Source organism: Calliphora vicina, chromosome 2 (assembly GCF_958450345.1).
Source record: "Calliphora vicina chromosome 2, idCalVici1.1, whole genome shotgun sequence".
Classification (NCBI taxonomy): domain Eukaryota; kingdom Metazoa; phylum Arthropoda; class Insecta; order Diptera; family Calliphoridae; genus Calliphora; species Calliphora vicina.
In genome coordinates, this window is record NC_088781.1 from 94494149 (window position 1) to 94508478 (window position 14330).

Consider the following 14330-nt stretch of genomic DNA (forward strand, 5'->3'; position numbering starts at 1 on the left):
AAAGAAATCACAAAAGCAAATAAACTTTTTATAGCAGAAAAGGTGTCTCTAGATTTTTATTAAATTTTAAGAAAATTAATAAAGGACATATTGTTTAATTTATTTAAATAATTTATTTTAATATTTTCCATGCAATAGCCGCAGAAATAACCAAGTGATTTGAAAACATTAGTGACTTTGTTGAACGTTTTAAAATCACAAAATTATGTGCTCAGAACACCTTTTATGTGATTTCAAACCACTTTTATAAAATGTGATTTGCAGAACATACCTGAATAACGACATTTGTCAGGTTAACAACAAATAAAATGTTCTAGTTAAGCCATAACGATAATTGTTAAGAAGTTAGTTTTGTAACATAAATATTTGAAATAAGCCGTTCTTTCAAAGTACGATTGGTCAACCTTTTGTGTTCGTTAGATACAGACTGATTTGAGTTTTAAATATACAAATTAACTTGCCTTAATTATCATTTGCATTTAAAAAATAGTGTTCGAATTTTAAGAGCAACTTTTATATAAAAGCTAAAAAATCGTTTTTAAGACCGTTTTCTTAGAAGGAAATTCATCCGAATTTTTCGACGGTCCTTATAACAACAAATATCTAAATTCTGAATCAATGATCACTTGTGGTGGCATAGACATATGGATTACACTGGGTTACTTTGATTTTTAGAAAGAACTCTTGTTCTTCTGTTTTCAGTAGGTTTCGCGAATATATGTATTTGGGGGAGCTGGTGTTTGATTTTTAAATATAAATGCGATTATTTATTCACACGACTACAATTTTATCTACCAACATGAAAATACAGTGAACATTTTAATAAATAAAAATTATTTTTTAATTTTCAAAATATTGAAATTTATATTTTTAACTATATTCGTCGTTAATATGTATTACCGAGAGAAATCGTTAACTTCAAATACTGAATATTAAATTCGTTAGAGCAACCGATATTTTTCGTTACTTAACGACATCGTTAATAATATATAAAAAGTTACAGAATTGCGGTACTGGGCAGACATTTGATGCTAGTCCAAACCTAAAGTTAACAGTTATATTTAAAAATGTTTAAATATTTGTTATTTTTTTTTAAGAATATTTGACCACTTTTTAAACTAACGCCAAGAAAATTGAAGCGTTAAATTTGACAATCAAAGTGACAAAAAAAGTAAGCGTTGCGTTGTATAAAATGTACAATTTCAAACAACTGCAATCACAATAACGTAAGAATCAGATGTTACAACGCGAGCAGTCAGTTGATTGAACGCAGTGATTTGCAAACTGTAATTTAATGCAACGCAAAGAAAATGGAGGCGTTGCGTTTTATAAAATTAGGGCCATAGTCTAATTTATATTTCCTTCCTCTTAAGTTTAATTTCACTTCTATTGTTAAAATTTACAAACTTAAACAATTTTCTAAATAAATAAACAACTATTATTTATATATAAAGTTTTCAATCTTCTTTTTTTTTATAAAATCTCTCTTTTGTATTTTAAGACTAATCCTATGATAAAACTTATCTACTAACATAAAATAAAATTACACACAAAATGACAAATTTGTTAAGGACCAACTAATATATTAAGGTTTGGAGCCTTAAATCTGCTCCGACTTTAAATCAAAGATAAAATGTTCCTGATATAATCCCTGACAGAGCTCTCTAAAGGATTTTTTCTAAATAATTTATCTATTTTACCCTATTACAGTAGTTTTGACTTACCTGCCTTTCACTTAAGAGCATTTTGCATATAAGTGCACAAAACTTGTGCTTTGTATATTTATTTACCAAACTCCATATAAATTCGTTAATTTAAGTGCATTGTTCATACCTGCACATTTAAGATAAGTGCACAATACTTTTGGAAGCTATAACTGGTTTTCATGAAAAATATTTCATTTAGCTGCCTACTACAAAATTAAATCAAAACAAAATAAGGAAAATACGATTTTAAAAAAATTAGAAGTCCGCAACTTCTTAATAATTTGAAACGTAGCTAAAATAACAAATTTGTCATTATGTCTAGACGGAAAAATCACAAAGCTTTATGTAAATTATTTGCCATTGCTGCTTTTTTGGGCAGTAAACTTAAATGCACTTACCAGCATCAATGAGCACGTAAGTGTATTAAGGTTAACTGCATTCTTATCTTACCTGAAAGAGAATTGGAGCTGCGCGAAAAGGAGATACTTAGTACCAGTGCTGTTAGGCTTTTTTTTTTGGAAAAATCGTCAAAATTATGAAAAAAAAATCGTCAAATTCGTCACAAAAATTAAAAAAAATCTTCATCAGATCGTCAAGAATTGATTCATTCAATTAAATTTTTTTTATAAAAATTGTATTTCTTTAAATAAAAAGCATCAATAAAACACTAAAAACATCGAATTTAATAAAGATAAATTAATAGTATTGTTTAAGTACATTAATATTATTCAGTACAGTGTTTTTTTTACTAACATTTTAATAATATTCACGTAAAAACTATTTTTGAAATACTATTTTAAAAATAAAAATTCTTCAAGGGTTTTTTTGTCTCAAAGAATTTCTTGTCTTAGTTTTGTTTATATTTATTTGGTTAAAAATACTGATGAATTTTGTAAAATTATTAAGCCATTTACAAAATCACATAAATTCGGAAACAATGGATTATTGTTTGGTTTGACCTTTTTCCAGAAAATATTAAAATTGAAAGAACTTGCACTTATAAGAAAAGACTCCATAGAATTAATTCTTAATTCCATTTTTGAAATCAAATTAAACTATATCTCTTAACCATTCCGGTAATGAATTTGTTGAGATTGATTCGATGTTCGGGGATTTGTTGTATGATAGTGTTAGGAGGGGGTCTTTGTATCGCATTTGGTTTGTTGTTAGTGGTTTGCGGGCACCACACGTTTGCTTCCGGGGAGTTTGTTTTTTTTGTTTTGTTGTTTATTTATTATTTCTGATTTTGATGATTATTTTATTGCTCTTTTGTATGTTTTTTGTTGTTAGTTGTGGTTTGTCTTGATTATCATTTGTCCTAGTTTTGTTCGGTGATTGTTTATTTAGTAATAAAATTAAATTTAAATTTGTAATTTGTTTTAGTTGATTGTTTTGTTTATGTTGTCTGATTTAATGTGCTTGATCATATGTAATAGAAACGTCAAAATGTGGATCGTGGAATGCAGTGTTGTATGTGATGACAGTATGGTTTAATACGACAACAACAAGGACAGGGTTTCCAGGATTAAAGAGAAAATGAATTGAAAATTCGTGAAAATTTTCTCTTTAGAATTCACGAAAGTTTTTCTTATATGTGTTAAAGTACGTTGAACTTTAACGTTAATGTAGCAATTTAGGTGTATTGTATGTACATTTAGTAGTTTTTTATACCCTTCACCTTCGTGAGAGGGGTATATATAAATTTGTCATTCCGTTTGTAATTTCCACAATATAATTTTCCGACCCTATAAAGTATGTATATATATTCTGAATCCTTATAGATAGCGGAGTCGATTAAGCCATGTCCGTCAGTTAGTTGAAATCAATTTTCTGAAGACCCCAGATATCTTCGGGATCCAAACCTTCAATAATTCTGTTAGACATGCTTTCGAGAAGTTCAGCAAAATCAGCAAAATCCGTCCATAAATAACGGAGAAAAAAAGACAATTTATTGCATGCTTTGACAAAAAAGCAACGAAACGTATGTTTGGATGTGTTTTGGTTTCATTGTTTTGCGTTTTTTGGTTTTTTTGGTGTTGTGTTGTGTTTCGTTTGGCGTTGTTGTTGTTTTTTATACAACAAAACGTATGTTTGGATGTGTGTTGGTTTTATTGCTTTGCGTATTTTGTTTTTTGGTGTTTTGTTTGGCTGAAAGTGGACAATATACATACATATGTTTATACGAATTATTATAAAAAATAATAATGCATCCACAACAAAGGTGAAGGGTATATAAGATTCGGCATAGCCGAATATAGCACTCTTACTTGTTTTTTTTTGTTGAAATAGATCTTATTAAACAAGTTTTTTTTTGTACAGTTTTTGTTTGTTTAAATTGCAGTTAGGGTAACGATATTTTTTAGAAATAAGTTTTATTAGTAGAGTTATTCAGGTAGGTTTTGTGTTAAAAGAAGTTTAGATTTTAGAAACTAAAGAAAAAGATGAGTCAGTTTGGATTTGGCAGTTGACTATAAAAGAAGCATAAAGTTAATAGAAAGTAAGGAAAAGTTAAAAATTTAATAAGAAAAGACAACAGAGTTTAAGAAAAATAAAGGAAAAAAAAAATAATATAAGTCAAAGAAAGACATGTTTTGTTTCAACAAATATATTACACAAGAAAGTTGAGCCTAGTGAAGTGAACGGGAACTGTGGCCAAGACGTTCCAAAAGGACATCAGAAGAAGCCCGAAGGGATTTAGTATTCATTTGAGACGAATTGGGAGAATTTTATTTTTGAAAAACTGGTAACGGGCAACTAAAAACAAGGTACCGCAGTGCAATTAAATAAGAAGTATTTGTCCAAGAAAATAAAGACCAAGGACATCTATCTTTCAAAACGAAGGAAATTTTATAACTTTAAAGAAATGGTTAGTGACCAGGATAAATTTAAAAAACATACATAGAGCCATCTATGTGTGAAGATTTGAAACTATTTATGTTAAACTCACTAGGGCAGCAAACTTTAAGGTTTTGTTAAGTTATTTAGCAGGGCACACTTAGTAAGGTGACTGCGATGAAACAGCTGATTATTTTTTTTATTCAGTTTGAATTGTCAATTCACTTGTGGTTGTTGTGGCGAAAAATACAACTAACCCAAAAGCAAAAACAACAACAGGCAACTTTGACAGTTCACCTATTTTTTAACAAAAACGAAGTATCTGTTGTTTTTGTATTGTTGTAGTGATGCAGTCACCTTTCTAAGTGTGCCCTGGTTATTTAGGATAAATTTGTTTAATAAAATAATTGTTTAGTTGTATGTTATAGTGTATTTGTTACTTGCAAAAGGATCAAACTAGTAGGAAATAGGTTAATTTAGTTCAGAAAAAGCATTCTACGATCCACATTTTGAAGTTTCTATTTTGACAACTACTTACATATGATCAAACACATTAAATCAGACAACATAAACAAAACAATCAACTAAAACAAATTGCAAATTTAAATTTAATTTTATTACTAAATAAACAATCACCGAACAAAACCAGGACAAATGATAATCAAGACAAACCACAACTAACAACAAAAAATATACAAAAGCTCAATAAAATAATCATCAAAATCAGAAATAATAAATAAACAACAAAACAAAAAAAAACAAACTCCCCGGAAGCAAACGTGTGGTGCTCGCGAACCACTAACAACAAACCAAATGCGATACAAAGACCCCCTCCTAACACTATCATACAACAAATCCCCGAACATCGAATCAATCTCAATAAATTCACAATGAATTCATTACCGGAATGGTTAAGAGATATAGTTTAATTTGATTTCAAAAATGGAATTAAGAATTAATTCTATGGAGTCTTTTCTTATAAGTGCAAGTTCTTTCAATTTTAATATTTTCTGGAAAAAGGTCAAATCAAACAATAATCCATTGTTTCCGAATTTATGTGATTTTGTAAATGACTTAATAATTTTACAAAATTCATCAGTATTTTTAACCAAATAAATACAAACAAAACTAAGACAAGAAATTCTTTGAGACAGAAAAACCCTTGAAGAATTTTTATTTTTAAAATAGTATTTCAAAAATAGATTACTGAATAATATTATTGTACTTAAACAATACTGTTAATTTATCTTTATTAAATTCGATGTTTTTAGTGTTTTATTGATGCTTTTTATTTAAAGAAATACAATTTTTATAAAAATAAATTTAATTGAATGAATCAATTCTTGACGATCTGATGACGATTTTTTTTAATTTTTGTAACGAATTTGACGATTTTTTTTCATAATTTAGACGATTTTTCCAAAAAAAAAGCCTAGCTGCACTGGTACTAAGTATCTCCTTTTCGCGCAGCTCCAATTCTCTTTTCTTTAAGGCAAATTCTTTTTCTGTTAAGCTCAATTCTTTGTCAGCCTTTTCATTTCTAAAGCTGAGCATTTCTGACTGTATTGCCATTATACCAGAAAGAGCGGTTCGCGAGTATACATATACCTTTTCGGCTGGTAGAAGGTATATTTTCACTTTCCTTACCTGAGTTATTGGATGACTTTCTTTAATGTCAGCCTCTCCAAGCTTTCTACTATGTATGCGTTTTCAACAAGCCACCAAATATGTCATCAAACTCGTAAAAAAATGTGCACATTTTTAATAAAGTCGCTGAAATAATAATATTTGAAATTAGTTATGTATATGTTTGTACATATGTATTTATAGCTAAACCAATCACAATCATATTATACCTTTGATTGTTTCACCGTTCATGCTTCCAGCTCCTGTTGATCCCTCCCAGCCTTTGGACTTGTTGTAGTTGCTACACATATTACGTACTTTCGACAACGTTGCCAAATCTTCAGCTCAGAAAATGGCTAGATTTTGAATTAAGAATGGCTAGAAATGGCTAAAACCCAAAAATAACTGAATACAAATACAAAAATATTACATTTCTTGCCCCCATCGCCACGAAGTCTGGTTATGTGTTAACTAATAGTTATACTGACAGTTTTAAACGGCAGTAAAACTATTAGTTAGCACCTAACCAGACTTCGTGTTAATGGGGGTTAGAGATTATAAACAGCTTAAAAAAAGTTTCGAACATAATATTGTCATCAGATTATTTTAACAGTTTTAAAAAGTTTTCGAACATAATAACACAGGTCAACAGCAAAAAAGCTTTTTGTAGTCATCAAATCGATGAAAGCGGGGTAGTAGACATGGCAGAACAAATCACAGTAGCACAAAGTATACAGAGGCGTCAAATTTGACAGTTCAAAAACACTAAAATCAGCTTTTTTTGAAATTGTTTCGATAGAAAGAGAAAACAAATTTGCGGTTTAATACAGACAGTGCGTTAAAACAAACAACTATATAAATAAGCACAAAACTAAACCAGTTGAAATTGTTTCGAGCGAAAGAGACAAATATATCATTTTGCCGTGTCGCCTCTGTATACTTTGTGACAGTAGCATTGAAAACAGCCTGCGATGCATCCATGCCAATCAAACGGTAAAATTTTTACCGACTTCGTGTTAATGGGGTTTAGCAGATTTAAAGATTGTAATATCAATATTTATTTTTTCCTTTTTGAAACAATTTAGAAGTCTGTTTTCATAAAACCAATAATATTCTCATCAAATCATCAACAGATGAATTTGTTTAAAAGGACTGTTTCTTTGTCATTTGATAAAAAATACTGTTTTATTTTTAAAAAATTACAAAAATGTTCAAGAAAAGTATAAAATAAAAAAGGCTAGGACAAAATAAAATGGCTAGATCTTCCGGCTAGATTAAATCTAGCCATTTTTTTATGGCTAAATGAAAATAAAATCGCTAGATCTAGCCGGAAAATGGCTAAATTGGCAAACTTGACTTTCGAACGAACCAGTTTCCATTCGATATTCACCTTCATCTCGGTTGAAAATCTTTTGTAGTAAACCTGAGCCATTGGCTTCTGCAAATATGTGATGAGTAAGATTTTGTTGGACTATTTACATACATATACATATGTATGCACATTAATGTATAAAATACAAACCTCGAAATCTCGATTAGACATCATAAAATCTATCAGCGCATTTTCTTCGACCAGATTCCATTTTTTAGTGGGATTGAGTCGCACACGTTTAACTTTTGGCTTAATAAGAACTTACCTGTAAATTTTCTAAAAATTCCATTTTATAAAATGTTTTGACACATAAAATTTTTGAAATAAATTTATATATACATATGAACAGCTATTTATCATCATTTTGACGATTTTGTGTTTCAAAAATCGCTAAGTGACGATTTGACTTAATTCCCAAATTAATCTGGCAGCCCTGGTTCTTATTTTACAACAAAACAATAAACATTTGGAGGATTTAAATGGTCTACTATTAGGTCGTATTGTCATAATGTCCTAAAATATTTTTTAGTTTAAACAAATTTTTTTTGTGTTTCAAACAATTCTGAAAGTAAGACAAATAATATCCAATACGCTTGTAAAATGTTTTTGTAAAAAATTATCTTATATATAAATAGGCCACACGTTTTTTGTGGTAGACTTTTAAGTATGTTATTGTCCAATATTGATGAAACATGGTCTAAAAGGTTCTTTTCTCTAGATATGTACAATATAAAATTTGTTTTCAAAATACTTTTTATAAAAGATCTTAGTATTATATAATTAGCACATTGCTCATATAATTAGCACATTGCTCATAATAAAATAAGATTCATTGCATTAAATATAATAATAATTCTATGAACTAATAGAGGTTATGTCACACGCAATTACATATGTACGCGTGAACGTGGAAATTATGAATCGTATGTATAACGTCAATTATGATATACACATGTCCCAATACATATGGAATACATTCCATAATAGGGGGGTCAGACGGCATGTATTGCATGTGTATTGGGACATGTATTCGATACATATGGAATTCCATGTGTGTGTCAAAATTATCATTATACATAATATGTATAACGTGAATTTTTAATCGTACATATGTAATTGCATGTGACATAACATCTATTAATTTATATGTTTGTTGTTTTTAACAATATATTTATTTAAAACATTTTTAAAAAACAATAAATATATTTAATGCAATGAAACTTATTTTGTTATGATTTTTCTTTACTCTTTTTTTTTGTTTTTTTTTATTTTGCACTCACACAGTGTTGTATTTCAAAATACAACACTGTTATACACACGAAAATAGAACATGCTCTAATTTCAAAAATGCCACGAGTAATACACATGTATTTTACAAACACAAAGTTTCATATGGATCACACGGTATGTATATGTTTACATGTGGAAAATTGTCCCACATGGCACATAACGCAAGCAATACATGCCGTCTGACCCCCCTTTAAGTATGACTCTTGGTACAGTAACACAAATAATATCCAATATGCATGTAAAATTTTTTTTTTAAAAACTTTCCAAAAAATTATCTTATATATAAATAGGCCACAAGTTTTTTTGTGGTACACTTTTAAGTATGTTATTGTCCACCAATATTGATAAAACATGGTTTAAAAGGTTCTTTTCTCTAGATATGTACAATATAAAATTTTGTTTTCAAAATACTTTTTATAAAAGTGGTAAAAAGCGCTTTAAAAGTGGTGAAATTTCGGCCACCAGGCGATCCTAGTATTATATAAATAGCACATTGTTCACTTGCTGTAAAGGGTATTTAAACCTGTTTTTTAGGATGCAAAAAGTTTTATTTTTTTAAAAGAAAGTTTTTTTTTGCAAAATTCTTAATTTATTATGATGAATAAGTTGAACCGTTCTTTTCAAAATGATAGTCCCCAAATTCATTTAATAAATGGGGAGATTGATTTGAATTTATTACAAGTATTGAGATTTGTCTTTTTTTGCATTGGAAGAAAAGGCTGCATAATTAACAATTAAGAATGCTTATTCGTATTTTAAAGTATCACCTAAGTATACTTTTGTATTTCAATTTATGGCTTATAAGGACTTAACATGTAAATCATCGATCTTTAAAATTTGTTCACCGTTTCCACAGCTCTTAGTTCTATGATTAGTGATACATATATATTAGAGTGTCCCTTAGAATTAAATTTTTTGAAACGTTGAGACGGTATCCGCTGAAATCTTTCGTAATGACCTAAAATACCACCAAAAAAATGTTTAGCTTGTTCGAAGAAGGGCAACCCGTGCCGACATAGTGATTTAGTTTTGAGGTGCACTTACAAGGGGAAAAAATTAATTTTTTTCAGTTTTTGTAAAAATTTTGCCATTAAATAATTCTTTTTGCAATTTAATTTAAAAGAATCGAAATGTGTACGTAATTGTCACTCTAATGAGATATAAAAGACAAAAATTGGTTAAAAAATGTTAAAGTTATTAAAAAATCGCCAGGCCATTGACGTGTCTCAGGCCACTAGAACATGAAATGTAGGAACAAAATTAACATATTTTGAGAAATATTAAAATAAAAGCCTTAAAGAGTGAATTTCCTTACTGTTATGATTATTAAGTAAAAGCTATTCAGAATAATATAGTCCAGGTAATTTAAAATATAGTCTGAAAGTTTTACTAAAATCGGAAAACTTTAACCCTTAAATCGTGAAGGTCAAAAGTAAAATTTTTCAATATATTATATATTTTTGGGCCGATTTTGATGAAACTTAAGAACAGCAGAAAAACTAAAATTAACCCATAATAGCACTTGCGGTTAAAATGACCCCAAAATTCTAAAACCCTAAAAAACCTTGTCAATTTCAATAGTACTGATCAAAATTTAATTTTTAAAGGAAACTAAGCCATAAGGGGTACCTGCTAATTTTTTTCTATTGGACTTAAGTATAACTAATGTAAAATTTTACGCCCCTACGACCACGCCTTCACTATGCGACGGGGCCTTAAAGAGTGAAATATGAAACATTTTCAAGTCCAAAAACAACACGATAACGAAAAAACGCATATTTCACTCTTTAAGGCCCCGTCGCATAGCGAAGGCGTGGTCGTAGGGGCGTAAAATTTTACATTAGTTATACTTAAGTCCAATAGAAAAAAATTAGCAGTACTATTGAAATTAACAAGGTTTTTTATGGTTTTAGAATTTTGGGGTCATTTTAACCCCAAGTGCTATTATAGGTTAATTTTAATTTTTCTGCTGTTTTTGTAAATACTAGACTTGTGTTATATTTTTCTTAAGTTTCATCAAAATCGGCCCAAAAATATATAACACTAGCTGACCCGGTGCGCTTCGCCACCCCAATTAGAAGAATGAAATAGTACTATTAAGTCTCCCTTTGTGAATCTAATTGTAAATGTCTAATTTCATATTTCTGGGTCCATTATTAGTACCATTGATTATCACTTTTGAATTCGCAATCACTAAACCATAACCCGTCAAGTTTAAATTTCCTATATTATCAACTAATTTTGTTTCTATAACAATTAATATTTAAAAATTATCACAAAACCCAAAAAAAACGAAACCGCGGTTTTGAAATTCTTCGGGTTTTTGGAGACGCTAGGCCCATTATTATAGTAAATTCACAAAAGTGCATATGAGAACAAAGAAAAAGTACCAAGAAGTATGGCCTTGAATTTTCACTCACTTGGGACCATAGACGACTAATTTCAAATTTCTATGTCCATTATTACAGAAAATTCAAATATTACCATTAGAATATATAAAAAGTACCAAAAAGCCCCACTTGTCGTTTCCCACTCACTCCCATATAAGCTTAATTTCATGGTTTTAGGTTAATTGGTGAAGAAATTACAAAAAGTACCATTCGAATAGAGAAAAAGTACCCAAAAGTCTCCCCCTAGAATTCTCACTGATTTAGGACCGTGTATGCTTAATTTCATGTTTCTAAGACCATTGTTATACAAAATTAAAAAAAAGTACCATTATAATAAAGAAAAAGTACCATGAAGTATCCGCTTGAATTTTCACTCACATAGGACAATATACACTTAATTTCATGTTTCCATTATTATAGAAAATTCAAAAAGTACTATTATAATATAGAAAAAGTACCAAAAAGCAGCCACGTGTGGATTCCCACCCACTCGGGCCCATGTAAGCTTTATTTAGGTTCATTGGTGAAGAAATTACAAAAAGTACCATTCGATTAAAGAATAAGTACCAAAAAGTCTACCCCTAAAATTCACACTCACTTAGGACCATATGTGCTTAATTTCATGTTTCTAAGTCCATTGTCATATAAAATTCAAAAAGTACCATTAGATGAATAAAAAAGTACCTATAGTTCAGTTCTCACATTTTGGTACCTAAATATTGTACCCTATGCCTAACACAAACTTCACTCAGATACAAATCAGCTAACTTTAATGTCGATAAGTGAAATAATTTAAAATATTAAAAAAGTACCATTAGAAGAAAAGTACCAATTTCCCTTTTCTTCCTCGAACACCCCTCAAGTTCGAACTTTAAAAATATTAAATTTTGCCAAAATTGTTTATGCTACAGACATGTCTCAAAATATTAAAATCTGTGTTAATGTGCCCAAGAAAAAATATGTTTTAAAAAAAAGTACCAAACTGTTTACCCGGATTTGGCCGGATCGTTGCTGTTTAAGTTGGCAACGCTGTTTGCTGCGACCGTATATTCGAATTAGAATATTCACTTAATGAACATTGTAGAAATAGAGCTTTCTAGATGGTAATGCAGTTTTATAAATAGTGGCAGAGGTTGCAGTCGTGAGTCAGTTTATCAGAGACGCTATTCGAATAAACATGAACTGAGTGCCTTAAAGTGTGCTGTATTTTTCAAGTGTCTGTATTTCTGAGAATTTATAAACGTGTATAAAATAAAATATTTAATTCTGTTGTTGTTGTACATTTTAAATAAATAAAGAGTTGTTACAATTTTTAACCCAGATATGCCGACGGCCTGAGCTTGATCATTTTAAAATTACTTTTATATTATTTTTGGAAGCAAATGAGAAATAAAAAATAGTGCAATTAAAGTTTTTAAAAAATTTATTGAAAAAAGTGTTTTTTTAAGTCGTCCTATATATAGGACTTTGGGGTCACAACAAAAAAACTAAAACGCAATAATGAAACATTCATGCATATAACAATCAAGCTACTCTTCATAAATATAAAGTCCAAAAATATATAGTATTTATTCACTTGTAAATGTACAAAATTTTACTTTCAGTACAAACGAGATATGTCCATAATGACTAAATATGGGCGTTTTGAAAATATCACAAACTAAAAATTCAATAACTCAAAAATAGTAGCAAAAAATAATGCGATCACACAATCTCCCATGAGGTAGTGGTGAGTACTAAGTATGTGAACAAAAAATGGTATTTTGATAAACGTGACGTATCCTGTAAACAACGGCTTTTATTTGCAATCAAAAGTATCCGGTTTATTTAAAGGAAATAAACCAGCGTTTTGAAAAGGTTAAAACGTAACAATATTTTATGAAAAAGTACCAAAAATAAACAAAATTTTTTTCACTTAAGGGTTCGAATTTCTAAAAAGTACCAAACCTATATTTTTTATTTCTTGATAATTAAAGAATACGGTTTAAAATTTGTTTCTATGTTTATTGGTTTAAAAGATACATAGGGTGCAAAAAAGTACCAAAATACAGTTTTTACCCGTTTTCTCCCCTAAATGTTTCGAATTTCGAAAAAGTACGAAACACCTGTCAGCTTATTTTTTAAATGGAGCCGTTTGGGCTGTGCGATGATGAATCAGTCAGTCAGTAACGTTACTCTTTTATATATGGGGCATTTCACGTCAAGTGAACCAACTTTTGAAATCGATGTCTTCCGATCGCGATGAAATTTGCACCAATGTTAGTTCTATTGGATAGTAATTCGGACACCATTTTTCAACAAGATCGGTCAAGAACTCTCTGAGTTATAGGAGGTCAAAATTTGACATTTTGGCAGGTGTTTTTTTTTATCCATATAACTTATTACCTATTGTTCTTAGCAAAATGTGTCCCAAATAGTTTAGATAGCTATTTATGCAATCTTTCGAAAAAAAATTAAAAAAATTTAATAAAATATTTTTGATTTTTTTTTTTAAATCAAAAATATTTTTGACTTTTTTTTTCAAAATGGGCCCTTTTTATTTTTTTTAAGAAAGCTTAGGTCTTTTCCTAAGCGACCTATATGGTCGCTTAGTGGGATGCGAGTGGGATATCTATCAAAAAAATATTTTGTAACTCAAGATTTAAAATTTTTGAATTTTTTTGCAAAATCAAAAACTTTGTTGACTTTTTTTAAAAAAATGGACCCATTTTTTAATTTTTTTTTTTTTGCTCAGAAGAAAGCTTATGTGTTTTCCTTTAACACCCTTTTTGTCGCTTAGTGGGATGCGAGTGGGATATCTATAAAAAAAATGTTTTGTAACTCAAGACATACAATTTTTTACTTTTTTTTGAAAAATCAAAAACCTTTTTGACTTTTTTTTTCCAAAATGGACTCTTTTTTTATTATTTTTTTTTTTCTCAAAAGAAAGCTTAGGTCTTTTCCTTTAAAACCTTTTTGGTCGCTTAGTGGGATGCGAGTGGGATATCTATCAAAATAAATGTTTTGTAACTCAAGACAAATGTTCTTAAATTAATTTTTTTCATATTTGTGTGTAAGTGTTTCTAAAACCTTAAAAATAAAAACCACAACAACTGACCGATAATAGCCACT